Source organism: Podarcis vaucheri (assembly GCF_965113315.1).
Source record: "Podarcis vaucheri genome assembly, chromosome: 4".
Classification (NCBI taxonomy): Eukaryota; Metazoa; Chordata; class Lepidosauria; order Squamata; family Lacertidae; genus Podarcis; species Podarcis vaucheri.
This window is the reverse complement of record NC_138762.1, coordinates 110,936,665-110,954,794: the sequence shown is the minus strand read 5'-3', so window position 1 is coordinate 110,954,794 and position 18,130 is coordinate 110,936,665. Positions and strand designations below refer to the sequence as shown.

Below are 18,130 nucleotides of genomic sequence, written 5' to 3'. Positions count from 1 at the left end.
GACTGGGAAAGGTTGTGGAACACTGGTATTAAATTTACGGCATGTAGTGCTTTAAAGGAAAATGTTATGAAAATGGTCTATAGGTGGTACATGACCCCAGTTAAGCTAGCAAAAATTTACCATTTGCCTGATAACAAATGTTGGAAATGTAAGGAAACTGAAGGTACTTTTTATCATCTTTGGTGGACATGCCCGAAGATTAAGGCTTTCTGGGAGATGATATATAATGAAATGAAAAAGGTATTTAAATATACCTTCCTTAAGAAACCAGAGGCCTTTCTCTTGGGCATTGTCGGCCAATTGGTGCCAAAAAAGGATAGAACTTTTTTCATGTATGCAACAACAGCAGCAAGAATACTGATCGCAAAGTATTGGAAGACACAAGATTTACCCACCTTGGAAGAATGGCAGATGAAAGTGATTGACTATATGACATTGGCGGAAATGACGAGCAGAATTCGTGACCAGGGAAAGGAGACTGCGGAAGAAGACTGGAAGAAATTTAAGATTTATCTTAAGAACTATTATAAACTTGATGAAGCTTAGAATGTCGAGATTTTACAGAGAGAAAGGATTGCAGTAATATAAGATCAGATTAAGAAAGGACTATGATGAATTAGGATGGGAAAGAACATTTATAAGTTGCTATAAAATTTGGACATGAGGATGCAGAAAGGGGAGGTATGGGGAAGTCCGAGGAAAGAAGTTTATGAAAGGATATTTTGAAATTATATTTGTTTGTTTGTCTGTTTTTCTTTTATGTTTGTTTGTTATAAAAACTTTTGTAAAACTAATAAAAATTTTATAAAAAAAAATAAAAAAAATAAAAATGCAAATTATGGTATTTTGTCTTCTTTTAGTATTGATGGTTTAAAGGTTTTTTGCATATTCTGCCAGCTGGTTTACAGAATACCTAACGTTCAACTTCATCAGGGTCTCTGTTAAACAAAAGAGTTTCTGAACTCTTTAGTATTAGTTAAACCAGTGACGTAGAGTGGGTTGTCAGCGCCCGGGGCAAGGCAAGTAATTTGCGCCCCCTAACCCGTAGATTTGCGCCCCCTAACCCCCAGATGTTGCGCCCGGTGCGGCCGGCCCCCCTCCACCCCCCACGCTATGCCACTGAGTTAAACCACAGAGCCTAGGACTTGCTGATCAGAAGGTTGGCGGTTTGAATCCCTGTGACGGGGTGAGCTCCCGTTGCTTGGTCCTTGCTCCTGCCAACCTAGCAGTTCGAAAGCACGTCAAAGTGCAAGTATATAAATAGGTCCCGCTCCAGCGGGAAGGTAAACGGTGTTTCCGTGCGCTGCTCTGGTTCACCAGAAGCGGCTTAGTCATGCTGGCCACATGACCCGGAAGCTGTCTGCGGACAAACGCTGGCTCCCTCGGCCCATAGAGCGAGATGAGCACTGCAACCCCAGAGTCAGTCACGACTGGACCTAATGGTCAGAGGTCCCCTTTACCTTTAAATGTCTGCGCCACTACCTTTCCTACTTATTTTCTGGAACCACATGATGCAGAAATAAAATACATGCTGAACTTATGGTGCCCTTTGCATATTGATTCCTGTGTAGCCCTTCATTCTGATTCTTTGTTATTTTCTCTGCCCATTACTTACTTCACACAGGGGTAGAATTACGCCTCTCCCTTACACACACTTACTTCTCTTACATGTGTGACACAGGCAGGATATCTTGTAAAAGTGTAGACTACCTTCAGGAGAAAAGGCAGCCTGGTGAGATTTATCTGTTCTGCTGTACTGTTCTCTTGTTCTGAAGCTCATGTAACAGGGGGAACGTGATTAGGCAGCTGTTCTTTCCATCCGTAGGATCAAATTCCTATAGTATTTATATAACATCACGATAGATGCACCCACTGTAACCTTTTAATCCTATTTCACACTCCCCCCCCCCAAAAAAATACTGGATAGTTCAATACATAAGAAGCCAATTATATTAGCAAGGTAACTCCATTAATAGGATGCTGATCTGTCTTATTGACAAGCCCAGCACTCTTAATATGATCCAGTATATTAAACTGACATGCGGAAACTAGAATGACAAAATCTATCTGTGGCTTAATTGACAGGGAAGCACAGTCTAACGTTTTGCTTTGGTTCTTTCTTATCTCTCCCCCCCCCCGGTCCAATGTGGTTATTATTGGCAGTGCTACTTCAGTAAATAATACATACCTGTGGTGAATGATGTGAATATATTTCATACAACAATACGGGTGGTTTAGAGCGAAATAGATTTTGTTACGGTTTCCCGTACTTCTATCTTAACTTTGATGTAAGTGAAAGCCGAGCTTTGTCACTTAGTCTTCACAAATCCTTTTTAAAACATCCGTCTCAGCTGCGGCACTCGTAAGCGTTTGACATGTTGTGAATTATTTCAAAAATCTTCAGCGTTTTCTTTCCTTTTTAAAAAATGAATAGCAGCCGTACTGAGTAATGTAATAATGTGCCATGAATTTCATTACGTTTATTTATTGACTCGGCTGGGTGATGGCTGAAGGAAAAGCTATTGTGTTCTCTCTTGACTAGAAATATTTATATACTGTGATAGTTGGCACTTCTTACGGGAACCTCATCTACCTTCTCAGAAGAGTAGTTTGTCTTGGGAAGCCCCGTTGAGATACCATAAGATCCATCTTCTCCTCAATTAATCAGTTGGCACATTTTAAAAACACTAAAATCATTGTGAGGATCAAAGACTGGTTGTTTGAAAAAAGAAGCCAGGCCCCTTCAAGAGATTGTCTCTGGAATTTGCTTTTCTATTAGGAGACATGTATTCAGGTAGGTAAGGAAGGAAGACATGTTTTCCATGACAGGATGAAGGTGTTGTTTGAACCCTGCAGTATTATAATTGAATTCCGAAGAATACAAACTCATTCTCTTGAAACCAGATTAGCTGCTTCTTGTGGCTACTCACTGGTAAGCGAAAATGTATATACTGAGGCTCAGCCTTCTTCGTTTGTCAGTTTACGTATCCCAGAGATCAGCTGGGCATTCCAAGTAGATTCTGGGACCCAGACCTGAGGGATCCCACATTGGGCAAAAGATTTCTGCATTGCAGGGAATTCGAGTAGATGACCCCAGAATCATTACGTGGTTCTATTTGATGGCAGTGGGGCTGGATCTCAATCCAGCAGATCCCGAGCTGGCTCTACATCCCAGAATGCCCACTTGTGGGGCTTTCCATGGGCAGCAACTGGTGCAGATTCCACTGGCAGCATTTCTGCCCACCCACAGAGGAGGGAACTCCATGCCAGCAGAGCCACGCTGGCATCACTCCTTGGGTGGAGATTGGCAGGGCTGGGGGTGGGGAGAAGCACTTCCACCCAAACCACACGCCCCTTCCCCCGCCTGACACAAATCAGACTTGAAATTGCTGTGTTAAATAAGAGGATGTAAAGCCATAATATATTTTTAAATGTTTAATATTTTAATTTTTTTATACTTCCCTCAAAAAGATTTCTTTAAAAGAAGGGGGACAGGTAAGACGACACTCTGCATATCCTCAGAGACACTGTGACCTTACATGGATTTCTTTGTAAAGCTTTTATCTATTAGAGCTGAAACTTCCATTTTGTAAAATAGAATGCAGTTCTTAAAGGAAAGTACATCCTCAAAGTCATGTTGATTAAAGGGTTTTCTTCCTGTTCTGAGTCAAAATGTACCATTTCTGTGAAAACCACAGTCGTCGACTCTTCTTTCCACATTTTGCAGAATGCAGTTCTCTTGTCTTGCAGAGCCATTTAACAGTAATGTTAAATTACTGTGGCACTGAAGGAGAAATACTTGGAATTAAGATTTCCGGGGAAGAACTGGAATATGCTTCAATGAGATATTAAAGAGCTGCTCCATAAAGGGTAGAGATGTTCCATTTCATTTTTTTCTAGTAATGTTTAATTAAAAAGCAGTTAAAGTCAGCAAAGACATTTTGCTTTATTACAATTTCAGGTATGAACACCTACATGCAGTAAGGCCAGCACTGAATCACGCGGTTTGAAAATGTGATACTTGTTCTTGTAATTCTGGGAGTGGGGGTGGGGGGAAACCTATGAATATTCCAGCAGCCTCACATTCATAAATCTGATTAATGTTTAAGTCTTTGTTAGATTTTGGAATAAATCTTCCTCTAATAAGACAATGCTTTCTGGGCATGGAGTCAATAGCAAAATTCTTCTGACATGTTTTTTCGCATGTTGTTCCTAGCTTTTGGCTTCTGGGGGAAGGGTCCGGATATGAAGAAACTATTATCATCAGTTCGTGTGCAGTATTTACTTTCACATGCATGACCTCTGTCATGAGGACAAAGTTTTCTCTCTAAGACACAATCTGATTCTTCATTTATAAATTCCCTGGATTTGCAAACCTTGCAAATTAAGGTGGCTATTTGTGCCATAGGTTTTGTATCAAGAGGCATGAAGATCAGAATAGTTAGGAGATGATATCTATTCATGCAAGGAGGTGATCATTTCTACATTTCACCAATGTGAAAGCATGTGGACTGTGTAAAGGGCACCATGTAGTCCAAATAAAACATTATCTCCCTTCTGATGTATCACAAATTCATCAGGATGTTTATAATCACAATAATAAACAACATTAGAAATTAAAGGGAAGACTTTTGAAAAGCAGGGAGCTCATGTGGTATAAAGCTATCAGGAACAAAATATACCTCCAGTAATTAGATTCTGTTTCTGTTGTACAGTTTTTGAAGATTACAGAATATCTGGAATTTCCCCCCATGAGATATTGTCACATAAGGTCAAAAATAGGCAAGAATAAAAAGGAGAGATGGGAAGGATAGACTGGGAAGGTAAGAAAGGAGTCAGATTACCAGATCACAACTTGCTGGTTTGAAGCAATACTGCAGAAAGGTGTCCTAGATGTCATTAAATTTACATTAAGGACCATCATCACTCTTCTAACATCCAGCATGTATAGAATCCTGTTCACTTGCAGGGCACAGTGACGATTATATTTAGTTGAAGGGAGAACAACCCTCTCCAGTGAAGCAAAAACAAAAACCCCAAAGAGAAAGCAGAGCATGGTGAAGCCCTGGAACCTATGCTGAGAAAACCAATTCTTTCTCTCAACATTTGAAACAGTAAAACAGACCACTTTGTGAGCAGTGTTCCTTGGAAGGATGGATTGCGCACAGAGTAAACCTTTGCAGGCAGCTTAGGCTTGCATAGTGCATGCTAATTGCGGAATTTGGAATAGTTTCATGCAGAAATGGTAGAGATCTCTGCCCCAAATATGCCACTGCTCAACCATAGCTTCTCCTTTTTTCTTTTTACAGTGGTTTGTGTGATGATAAAGATTTGTGGTTCTGGGCCTGCTGGAACTGCTCTATGGCCCTCACCTATTAGTTGTTTGTGATTTATTAGTAATTGTGTTTGCTCAGTTGAAGGTAGGCACCCAACCATTATGTTGTTTTGCTATACATAGTACAGTATGAAGAAAATGTGTCAAATTGTTGAGTTACAGACTATTAACAAGTGCTTTAAATACAGTGTTTCACAGTAGTAGCTCTGGTTAAAATTATCATTAAATTGTCCTTCTAGGTGATGTTTTTTAAATGCAACTTGCAGTTTGATTTAATTTATTTTTGGCTTAAAATGACTTATTTTATTGTTGTCTTATTTTATTGTTAGCCGCCCTGAGCCCGGCTTCGGCTGGGGAGGGCGGGATATAAATAAAAAAACTATTATTATTATTATTATTATTATTATTATTATTATTATTATTATTTCAGAGTCCTTTTGTAAAAATCAATGCAAAATGCCATATACTTTTTCACTGTTTCTGGTGATACTGGAATTCATGGCTGCCTTGCACTGATTCAATTAACAAATAACCTCTTAGTTTAACATGTTGTGTTAAGGGTTTTCCATGTTCACTGAAGCTCCAAGATGGTGGGAAATTGCAGCTGTCAGAGGCCACATCCCTAATAGATACGGTACTTAGGCCATATGGATATGATATATCTTGTGCTATGGTGAGTTGGAGTTGCATCCACTACCGTTAAGCTGCAAGAGTGGCAAAGCTAAGATTTGTCTGATCCCTGGAAGAGGCATGTGAAATCTACGCAGCTGAAGCTACAATTCCATGTTTCAAGTATCAAACTGGCAACCAGTGTCATGCACACAGAATGACAGAGTTGCCATTGTGTGTTGGCTGCATTTTCAAAATTTCAAAATTGCCATGTCCCTGTGCATTTCTATTAAATTCTGTTGAAATTGAGGGGCAGGATGGGGTTGAAAAAGAAAGGTGGAGGCGCATCATGGCCTGTATGGGGATCACACCTTACTAGCCCCACAGTCCAACCCACTAAGCTCCTAACTGTCTTCCTCCCCAGAAGGAGCAAACAGATCCTGTGATAAATTTCAGTCAGGGTTTCTTTTACTCATCCCTAGAAACATATGCTCAGCAAACCAACCTGGTTATTTCATACTAGATTAATAACTGTAACAAAGGTAGTAATGAATTTGAATAGGCCCACAAACTGGATCTGTGCCCAGAATGAAGCAACTGTTAGAATCCCAAGCCTGAATCAAACAAGTGTGTTCATCACGGATGACTAACATTGTGGCTTGATTTTGTGAATAGGTCATCACAGATGCAATACCATGAAAAGAACTTTAACCTCAAGCCCCATGCTTTTCAGAGTTCACACATTTGGCTGCCCCAATAATTATGCACACAATAATTACATGTAGATAAATCAAATAATCTGTATGCATGTACAAAATGGCCCTGAAACAGCTAAATATATTACTATAAGAACAGTAAGTGGCACTTGTAGGCACCACACACAGAAGGTTAACCTGGACCAGGCCCAGTGAAATGAATGGGGCTTCACAGAACTCCTCGGTAGAATTTCCAAAAAGCAGTATTCCTACATTCCTAAAATACCCCTGTTCATACACTGAAGAAAACACGTGTAAAGTGTGTCAGAGAAGCAGATGCATTACCCTGACCCCAGCGCTTCCAGCCTGTCTTCATTGTCCCCTGCTCCCAGGGTCCCTGCAGAGGCCAAATATGCTGCTCCACTTCAAGCCTTTCTGGATGGAGCTTCTGGGAACATTTGGCTGAATGTGTCTAGAAGCATCTCGGCGAGTGAGAAGAGGCATTCTCTGGGTTCCCATTGGGGAGAAGGAATGCTCATTGGAATGCGCCAAGAAGCCTCTCTCTGACCTTCCCATTCAGTGCAGGAAGGTCAGGGTAGAGCAAGCAGGCACAAGGAGGGTGGGAAGAGCGCCTGTGCACCTGCTCCCCCCCCAGGTCCCCCCCACATTATTTTCATTGCATGAAGAGGACTCTTTACTTCATTTGTTTTATTTTAACTAGGTTGTCTTCATTTTTATTAACAGTAATATGAATATTTTCAGTTTTTTCTTATACTGAAAAATATAGAAACGTCTTACTTAAAATCATTTTTACAAAATTACATTATATTTTGAAGTATATTTTTGCTGTCAAAAGACAATTTCCATTCCCACCCACCCCAAATGCATAGCTGCTGAAGCATTTTAAAGAGAACTGCTTGTTCATATTTCACACCTTAAATGAAAACACGTCCAGAAAATCTAATTACTTTAAAACCTGCCTACACAGTGATGTACATTTCCTCAAAAATATTAATGCTAAATGTCTAATAGATTGTTTTTTGTGTGTGCATGTGTGTTTGTTTGTTGCTGGAAACAACAAGCAATAAGGGAGTAAATCAGTGTAGCTGGTCCTTGGTGGGAGCTGAATGGCTTTTCTAAATGAAGACTTGAGACTGATATAAAGAATATTATTAATTTTGGTTTTATTCCAAGGATGATGGTATGTTGTTTGCATAGAGTGTCAGCATAGTGACTTATTCATAACACAGCATCTCTTTCTTTTAAAACCTTCCAATATTCTCATATAACAGCATTCATTGTTTATCTCAAGGCAGATAATCGTTCGTATATCTCATGCCGGTATGTTCTGGATTTGGCTAAAAGTGAAATTTCAAGGTTCCTACTCAGTTTGGAACATGTAAGGAATTTTGAGCAAAGCAAAAGGAGCCTTGGTAAGAGCAGTGAAATTTCTCTGTAAGGCTTTGCACACATTAATTAAAACAGCATCCATTAATTTAACTGCTAACACATCTTTCTTCAGTAAGGGCTCATGTTTATGGGCATTGTGCCTCTGGGCATGCAAGAGCAGCAGGACCTGAGGTCTTACCTGGCTGCGGCACAAAGTCAGAGCTGCACTTCTGTCCGCAACTTCTTTGGGCTAAAGGCAGCTGCATGTCACACACTGGCTCCTGTATATCTGCTGCAATCCAGGCTAGAGTGCCACCACCTCATACATCTGCCCAGGAGGCTCTCTGCTGCTGGTCAACTCTCAGAGCTTCTCATGCAAAGAATTTGTTCTAGCGATGAGCAGTGGCGCCTTCCCACATTGAGATACAAGGGGGAGCTGATGCCAATCGGACCACTGATCAATGTATCCCAGTCTTGCCTGCTCTGATGCCCAGGTGTAAGTCTTTGGGGCCACTTCTCCTTGAAGTCTGTGCTTAAACAAGTGATGCCAGAGATTAAACCTAAAAGCAGAGCACAAAAAGTGCACCCATGTTTTCAAGAGAATGAAAAGCATACCTAAGATGATAGGTTAAAATTAAATAAATGTTTGAACGCCTTGTTAGCTTCTGTACATGGAATTGGGTGAGGGGAAAATATTCTTTGCCCCGGGTAGGAAAATGTTTTGGGTCAGCCCTGGGAAGCTCAGCCCCTGGGCCCAGTGCACATCCTCCAAGGTAAAACCTGAGGAGAAAGCTCATCCTCCAAAGGAAAACCCTGTTCAACAAGACCATGGAGGTATCTCTTGCCATTGGGCACATTAAGTATGAAGACTTGCGAATATGAAAAGAATAACTTTTGATGCAAAGGGTATAGCTTCTACCACTCAGGACCCACTGTCAGGTTTTAGTGGGCTCTTTACACAGGACCACCAAGCCACCCCCTCCCAGTGCAAACCTGGGCAACTGCCCGGGGCTCATACCCCCCCCCCCCCGTCTGTCATGCTTTGGAGCTGAGCAGCGTCTCAAACTCCCATGCAGAAGCCCCCCACCCCACGGCACACATGCATGGGAAAGGGGGTGATGACAGGTGGTGCCCACATGCAGCAGTGCAGGTGCCCCCCCCGGTGGCACTAGTAATGCTGGGTGGTGCAAAGATGTGTGAGAGTGCAGCCTCCTCCTCCAGCCCTGCCAACGTTTCAGCTTCTTTGGCTCATTTCAGTTTCATTTCATAACTCCTCCTACAGATTCCTAGTTCTAGATCTTGTTGAGCGCTTGTCTCCAAATTCAGATTCTGTATCTCAATAGCCTTGAAGTTCACAGGTCTTATCTTTGTTCAGCTTGCGTTCATCATCCTGTGTTCTGTCTGCAGATGGTTGTTAGAGATGGGATTGACTCATGCGAATGTACCCATGTCTCTAAAAAAACAGGAAGAGAAATGACACTTGGCTTATACTCATGAAGGGAACAAGACAAGGTGTGAATTGAGCCCCCCACTGCGCGGTTGAAGCACACCATTACCCTATGAAACAGTTCAGCCATAGTCATACTCGTCCTTGGCTCTGGTGCAGACCAACAGACCCCCCAAAGAGGAGAGAGAAGGTGCTCTGCTCACCTTGGGGGACAACTTAACTGCCACATAGCACCTAAAATCTCCTGTCTTAGCTCCCTGTCCAGAACTGCAGAAGCAGGGGAGGGGGTCACACTGTTTGGAGGGTAGGCAGCATATCTCTTGATAGGTCATAAGCTGTGGGGACATGAGACCTCACTCCTCAAGCAACGACTGCCCTGGTACCCGCATGCCACACCAATGCTGCCCAAGAGAGATCACAGGAGGTCAGAGGAGGTGGCAGCAGCAGGTATGGGCAACAGGGCAGCAGTGAGCAACCTGTGCTCTGAGGAGACACACTGGGCGAGGCAGGTGCAGAAGTGACCGGCCACATCTTCATTTCTCCAGAATGCCTGTGGTTCCTACGTTGTAGCCCAGAAGGGTCCAGAAGGGTAAAGATGGCAACTTTCACTGCAGTCGTCTTGCCCAATGCTTCTCTTCTGCCCTGGAATTTGCTGGTTGCCGACAGTGGACCTTTCACACCCTATGGCAGGCATAGCAATGATAGGAAAGTACCATAAATACATAGACGTTCGCCACCAAGTGTATTATGGCAGGCTGAGACTGAAGAAAGCGTTCTCCTCTCCTGGTGATCAGTTTTATGCAAAGAGGCTGTTAGGCTTGATGCCGCCGACATTTCTTAAAGTGAAATAAGGGGTTTTCCCTTTTTACAATCAAGTGGTGTGTAACTTTTATGAGATAAATAAATAAAATAAGTGGCAGATTCTGGTCACCATCCCCATAGAGTTTGGAAAGACTTTCGGGGGAGGGATGGGAGGGATAGCTGGACCTCAGGAAATCCCAGTTTATCCCAGATTGCATCAAAGGGTTGTTAATGATGTCATTGCCGGGGTTCCATATTTTTACTTGCCATGGTGACAGCTTAGTGACCCCTGACATGACAAGCTCCAGTCTTCCATTCGACCATGAAACTGCAGAAAGAGGGGAGAATCGTCCCCTCAGTTGTGTGACTATGCCCTGTCCTCCAACTCCAAGGTTAGGAGGAAGGCTGACATTGCTTGGCCTGTATACGCCTAAGGTCTTCCGCGTGCCTTAGTTATACACGGACAAACAGAAAAGCAAACAGAAAAGCAAAGCTTGGAGAAGGAGCAGGGGATTGCCCTTAAGCTCACAGAGAGGTAGGATCCTGGCAACCTCAATTTAACCAGAAATGCCCCTTTTAGAGGATACTCTGTTTCATCCACTCAGTTTTCAATTTTGCCACTCCCCCCTCCAAAAAACAGATTCAGCATCCTGTGGTCATTGAACATCTTCTGCCTGGTTTTGAGTGTGTGCATGCATGCGCAAGCACGCGCGTGCACACACACACATACATACATACAGTTTCCTTTTCACTTGCTTTGTTCTTACTTCTGCAAACCTGGGGTCTTAATAGTTGACACAGGTGACATCGCAGTGGGTGAGGGCTTTACAGGAGCCTGAAGACTTTTCAGAGCTGCTGGTTCCCATGTTGTACACTATTTTATTCATGCGCATTAAATATTCAGAACAAAGAGTGTCCTGAATGCTGGATAGGACAGCCCATTCCTGTTCTATCCAACTCAGTCCTGCACATCTTGCAGTCCTGACACACAGAGCATACAGTAATAGCCCTAGACAATGTTGCAGATCTCGTCGCTGCTCCGCAGCATAGAGGCGTGGTGATGAAGAACACAGCAGGAGCCTTGTCAGTCACAAGGCCACCCAGTGATGTGTATGTACATTTGCTGGAATTCTGTGACACAATTTTTTGCCCAAAATACTCTCTCAGAAGACTATACAAGAGTGGTTCAGTTCTAGTATTTGGCTGGTTTCCACAAATACTGTAAATGCCTGCCTACCCTCTCACCAAACCTAGGGCATGATCAATTCAGTGTTAAAACACTTCTAAGCCCTATTGATTTCAGTGAGAGTTAAACACATGCTGGACAGTGCAGGCCTAGACACAGCTATCCAGAAGTGACCCCCATGGAGTTCAATATGGCTCGATATGGCAGTTCTGTTGAAATCAGTGACACTGCAGAGTGCTTAATGTTCTCTGGATCCTTGTTCATAATTTACATTTCTTCTGACTACCATCTTATTAATGAATTTTAGGACATTTTATGTGCTTGATAATATGTAAATAAGCTTGCAAATTGTCACCAGCATAGGTTCCTTCGAACTTGTAATATAGGGGTATCGCCAGTGATGCATGGGAGAATTTAAAATGTAATTTTAAAAGTTAGGATGTTTCCTTTGTCACCTTGTTTTACAGTTAATACATGAGAACTAATTAGCTGCAAAAAGAATCAAGTGTTCTCAAGAGTTCCCATTTAAAGTTGACCCTCAGTGACTATTTCACTAAAGCTTTAGAATATGAAAAACTAAGCACTTTTAAAGAGGCCGACTGGTTTCAGTGGGAGAGATTTAGGCATGCATCTAACATTCCCTGTGAAATGGAACAACTGTAGCAGGGTTGGGTCCTTAGCTGCCTGATGTTCTGACTGGAAAGCTCGCCGCATCACTTTCCCTTTCTTTTTAAGAGTCCTATTTGTTGGTTGTGTTTGCTTCAGCCCCCATGCTTGGAAGCGCTTATTAAAGGGAATCAGAGTTTTGCTGAGACTTGAAATCAAGCACATCCATCATACTTGCACTTGTTTCCTCCGATTTTTGCTTGTTTGTTAAAAGAACACAAGCTGCCAATATAAGTAGCCTGCAGTGGTTATTTGAGACTTAGGGAGAATGTTGCAGTTTGTGTAAGAAGTTATTAAATACACAAAAGGGTGCTAGGAAATAATGCTATTGACAATAGCAGTAACTGCTGTTTCCTTTTGGACATATTCAGAAAGGTGACTTTCAGTAAAGTACATTATTCAAACCTCCAGTTCACATGGGAAACTGACCAGAGATACTAAGTGCAAGATTCAGAAATGAGAGCTTGACGTAGAGGTTTCCAAAAGAGACCAGCACCCCACAGATCCCTTTTGATAGGGGGGGTGGGTTCAGCAGCCTCATTCACCTGACATCATATGTTGTCATGTGGATTCATGCCTACTATCAGCAGGGGATCTCTCGGGAGCGCCTGATCTGACCATGTCAGGTGAGTTACAGGTGGGCATGGCCAACAGAAAATGGCTACACAAGCCAGATTCGTGGGCCTAATTTGGCCTGTTGTAAACCATGCTTTGTTTCACAAACTACAAAACAGCCACAAGCTGCCATGCAAATGATCCAACAAACTATGGTTTGTTTCTTGAATGGTCTTTGTGTAGGAGGTGCTAACTACACTGTAGCTGTGAGTTGCAAATTATGGGCAGTACTGAGTGAAAGCTCACTAGGTCCCCCCACCCTTTCTTCCAAGGACTGTATTTCTGTATTGCAAGGGGTTTGAATTTCTTAAATTTTTGCCAGTTTGACCTATGTGAATGATTGTTTTTATTCCCTTCAGCAATTGCAGTGTAACTATATCTATATGTACATATTAAAATCACAGAAATTTCTACAATTTAATAAGGGAAATTGGAGTATCACTATATACAGTTTGCTTTTGATTGGACTTAACCATCCAGGGATCCTTTACATTTACCTTTTACAGTTTGTTTAACTCTTTGCTTTCATGTTCCACTAATTTTAGATGTTAGTAAGGAATACAGTGGTACCTCGGGTTACATACGCTTCAGGTTACAGAAATACAGCTAACCCAGAAATAGTACCTCGGGTTAAGAACTTTGTTTCAGGATGAGAAGAGAAATCGTGCTCCGGCGGCGCGGCGGCAGCAGGAGGCCCCATTAGCTAAAGTGGTGCTTCAGGTTAAGAACAGACCTCCGGAACGAATTAAGTACTTAACCCGAGGTACCACTGTACTTGGTTGCAGTTGCTTTAAAATTTCATTTTCTCAGCAGCAGCTGCAAAGTGCAGTTGTCTGTCTTGTGAGTTAGAGGTGAATTCTTCTTAGGCAAAGGGCGAGCAAGAGCCACTTAGGCATGGGGTGGTTTTGTTTTCACGCTGCTCTTCCGCTTGGCAGAGGTCTGTGATGAAGCAGGGTAAACCATGGTTAGCAAACCGTGTCGGGTTCATGTGTAATAAAAAGCATTTGCCAGAACAAGCCAAGACTTGCAAGCCATTCACAATCATGACTTATGATCATAGTTTGTTGGCAACAAATCAATCATGGTTAATCTACTGGGATGTGTTCATATAATGAAACAAACCATGGTGAGATGCTTTGTTCACACAAAAAGTAGTAAAAATAAAATAAAACTGTTCCTGGAATTTAACACTTCTGTTTTTGACTTCAGGTGGGGAATCACATGGTTTATTATTTTTCTATTAGGAGAAAACAAACCTACACCTACAAAATTAGCATACCAGAATGAAGCCTTCATTAGAGCACTTTCCCCCATAACATTTATTTTCTATTAGCACGTTATAAAATTAAAATATGTATTCACTGGATCTCCCACCTTCAGTCTGTAGTGATATTATCCATGAAAACTTTTACAGTCCTCATCTGTTAGTTGCATGAACTATGTCCGAAACGAGGCTTACCTTGCCAGGTGACATTACCACATTTCCAGATGCAGCTTCCATGAAAGCAATGAGAAATCCACTATTCCCTCATAAGCAGTATATCACTCCTTCTTAGTGAACTCAGCTGCTGAGTGCAGAGAGGACTGTAGCTACCACAAGGTCACAGAGAAACAAGCAGTAAATATTTGCATGCACAGGGATATTCCAAGGTTCATAGAAGTACACAATATTTACTGGAAAATCTCTAAAGTTGGCATTCCCCAAAGACCAGCTTAGTGAGGACGGCGTATGCTTAGTGGACACAGAATTAGGATGTACCATCAAAATGGAGGAAATGCATCACCAAAAAAGATGAGGCATATTTGCATAATATTTACACGTGACTCTATGTAAAAATGCAACTTTAGAAAACGCCTATAGTTTAAATAAAAATACAAAATGTCTCACCGTAGTGAGGAGAATTGTGACCTGAGAATCTGTGTGTCTGTGGAGTCGGCTGCCCCGGGGCTGTGGATGATCTCTCCCAGCAGCTTCATATAGATATTTAAAAGCATGGGGGGGGGACGGAACCCTGAGGCACCCCACAAGTGAGAGCCCAGGGGTCTGAACACTCACCCCCCAATACCACTTTCTGGACACGGCCCAGGAGGAAGGAGCAGAACCACCGTATAACAGTGCCCCAGCTCCCAGCCCCTCTAGACAGTCCAGAAGGATGTTATGGTCGATTGTATCAAAGGCCGCTGAGAGATCCAGCAGAACTAGGAAACAACTCTCACCTTTGTCCCTAGCCCGCCAGAGATCATCAACCAGCGCGACCAAGGCAGCTTCAGTCCCATGAATCCCGATTGAAAGGGATCCAAATGGTCCGTTTCCTCCAGGCGTGCTTGGAGTTGTTCAGCAACCACCTGCTCAATCACCTTTCCCAAGAATGGTAGATTTGAGATTGGGCAACAGTTGGCCATATTGGCCGGGTCTAAAGATGTTTTTTTAAGAAGCGGTTTAATGACCGCCTCTTTCAGTGGGTCTGGGAAGGCTCCCTCACAAAGGGAAGCATTCACCACCCCACAGAGCCCATCGCCCAGCCCTTCCCGGCTCGCTTTTATCAGCCAGGATGGGCAAGGATCAAGGAGACAGGTGGTCGGTTTCACTTGTCCAAGCAGCCTGTCCACATCCTCGGAGGTAACAGATTGGAATTGATCCCATGTAACATGACTAGACAGGACTCTAGCACTCTCCCGCCCCAGCCCTGCTCCCACGGTGGAGTCTGCCTCCTTCCAAATCTGAGCGACTTTATCTGCAAAAAACTTTGCAAAATCATTGCAGGAGATCTTGGGGTCCCTACCTGGCCCCGGTGATGAAGGTGGTTCTGATAGACTGTGAACCACCTGAAAGAGTTGCCTCCTGCTGTTTTCTGCAGATGCAATAGAGGCGGTGAAGAAGGTCCTCTTCGCCGTCGCCATTGCCACTTGGTAGGCTCGACGTTGAGCTCTAGCCCATGTCTGGCCTGATTCAGAGTGAGTTTTCTGCTACCAGCGCTCTAGCTGTCTCAACAAATGTTTCATCGCCCAGGGAAAACCACGGGGCTGTCCGGGCTCCATGCAATTGGAGAGGGTGCTTTGGAGCTAGACAGTCAATAGCCCTGGTTAACTCCACATTCCAGCGTGCCACCAGGGAATCAGCTGAAAGGCCATCAACATGGGATAAAACATCCCCTACCACTCTCTGGATGCGAATTGGATCCATTAAGTGGCGTGGGTGGACGATCCGAATCGGTCCTACCTCCCTGCAGAGGGGAAGGGTTGCGGAGAAGTCCAGTTGCACCAGGAAGTGATCTGACCATGGCACTTCTTTAGTTTCACTTTTACTTAGTGTCAGATCACCAACATCCATAGAGGTAAACACCAGGGATAAGGCATGTCCGTGGCTATGAGTTGGGCCAAACTTATTCAGGGACAGCCCCATGGAGGCCATGCTTTCCATGAAGTCCCGAGCGGCCCCTTGTAAGTTCGTGTCAGCATGGATGTTAAAATCCCCCAGGACAACCAAGCTAGGTGTCTCCAGGAGCATATCCGCCACGACGTGAAGCAGCTTGGGCAGGGAATCCTTGGCGCAGCGCGGAGGCCGGTACACCAAAAGGAATCAAGTACTACCCCTATTGCCCAACTTCCAGAACATGCACTCAGAGAACTGGGTCTTCCCAGTAGGATGCCTGTTGCAAACTAGTGACTTCCTAAAAATCACTGAAAACCCTGCCTCCACACCAACATGACCTGGGTTGCTGTGCGTAAGAGAAACCTGGTGGACAAGCAGCGGCAAGGACAGGCCCATCTGCTTCATCCAACCAAGGCTCTGTCACACATGCCAGGTCAAGTCCTCCATCCACAGTGGTTTTATTCCTCATTGACCTGGCATTGCACAGCAACACTTTCAGGTCATGTGGGTTTCCCTTGCTGATTCCAGTATCCTTCCGGTCAGGACCAGCTGCCCAATGCATCCGCCCCTGTGGAACCCACCCCAGCCATTCTGTTGGCTGAGGCCCACTCCCAGGCAGCCCTGACCCTTCCCCTTAAAAAACAAAATACAAACTATACAATAATGTAACAAAATAATGAAAGTAAAAACAAAGCAAGAAACAATTATGCTGAAATTAAACTACTCCCCGCCCCGACTAAACATTTGTCCCACCCCAAACAGAAATAAAATAATAAAATAATATTACATTATAAAAAACCACCATTCGAGGTGCAGCAGATTAAGAACTTAAAACCATTTTCGCTACATGCTGCAGAAAGCTGCTCAGAGTATGTGTGAGTGTAGGTCCCACCCCTTGGGCCTGGTGGAATTGACTTGCAGGGGGGAGTGGTCTTGCCAAACACTCACAGGAACAGCAACAGCTTTAAGTAGACATGCTTGGGATGGGACTGGGTGGGGGGGGGAAGAGAGAAAAATCCCTAGCTAACTTTGCAAAGCCATGCAGGTGCAGGTGCTTGCCCATTGGCTCTGAGGCACTTGTTTCGCTCCAATGCTCCTCTGCCGAGCTGAGAAGAACCCACCGGTGTGGATTAAGGATCTCTCCTAGCCTTCTGGCCATGGAATCGGGCAGAGGGTGGAGGCAGGCAGAGCCTGGGGGGAAAGCATTGGTGAGCAGGAGACTGGCTGGGCAGGCAACTGTGGAAAGCAAACTGGACAGGGAGGAGCATTTCATATTTGGAGAGGAGAGCAAGGCGGGGAATTGGGGAGCTAAGATACTCTTAAAAGGGCTGCAAACTAGTGGCCGTCTTGCCTATGTCCCCAGCTTAAACCAAGATTTCCTTTGGCACAGGAACAAAGCAGGATAGCTTATTAATTTCCATGGCTGAATAGTGGCACTTGGGGGCTATGCTTGTGGTTTGAATACACATGCACTGCCCTGGAAACAAAAACTGGAGTTCCAATCAGTTCCTCTGTTTGGTGACCTCTGTCTCCACCCTGATTTATTCCAGCCCAGACCATTTGATCTCCCTTCATAGGGGGCACAATAGCATCTTGTGGGTGAACTGCATCAAATATCCAAAGTCCTTGTGCTTGTGGGATTCATATGCAGATTGTCCTTCTCCCTGCTTTCATCCAATATTCTATCTGTTACCACTGATAAGTTTGTTTTGTTTTAGTGGGGGGATTCCTGTATTCAGGAGCAGATGGGCAACTTGCTGCTGCATCTGTTGACTGAAGCCTTTGTGTGAGCTTACTAACACGGACTGGAGAAGAGCCTTTCTAAGCGTGTGGTACAATTGTTGCTCAGCTGTGCTGCTTCATTCAGACTGCAGTCAATCAAGTAAGGTTGTGGGGCTACATGACTGAATAGTTCTTCACTGGACAGGGGAGGGGGCTGAAATCTATCATATCAGGGGGCTTAAAACTAGCTAGCCTGGAACCTTCTCCAACATCTGTTTATAAATCAAAATGA

General features: G+C 43.7%; 1 protein-coding gene across 12 annotated transcripts in view; it reads left to right on the top strand.

The window, feature by feature from the left end:
- Positions 1-18,130, top strand: part of PCDH17 (protocadherin 17) — a 140,928-nt gene that overhangs the window by 33,452 nt on the left and 89,346 nt on the right. The window lies entirely within an intron of this gene.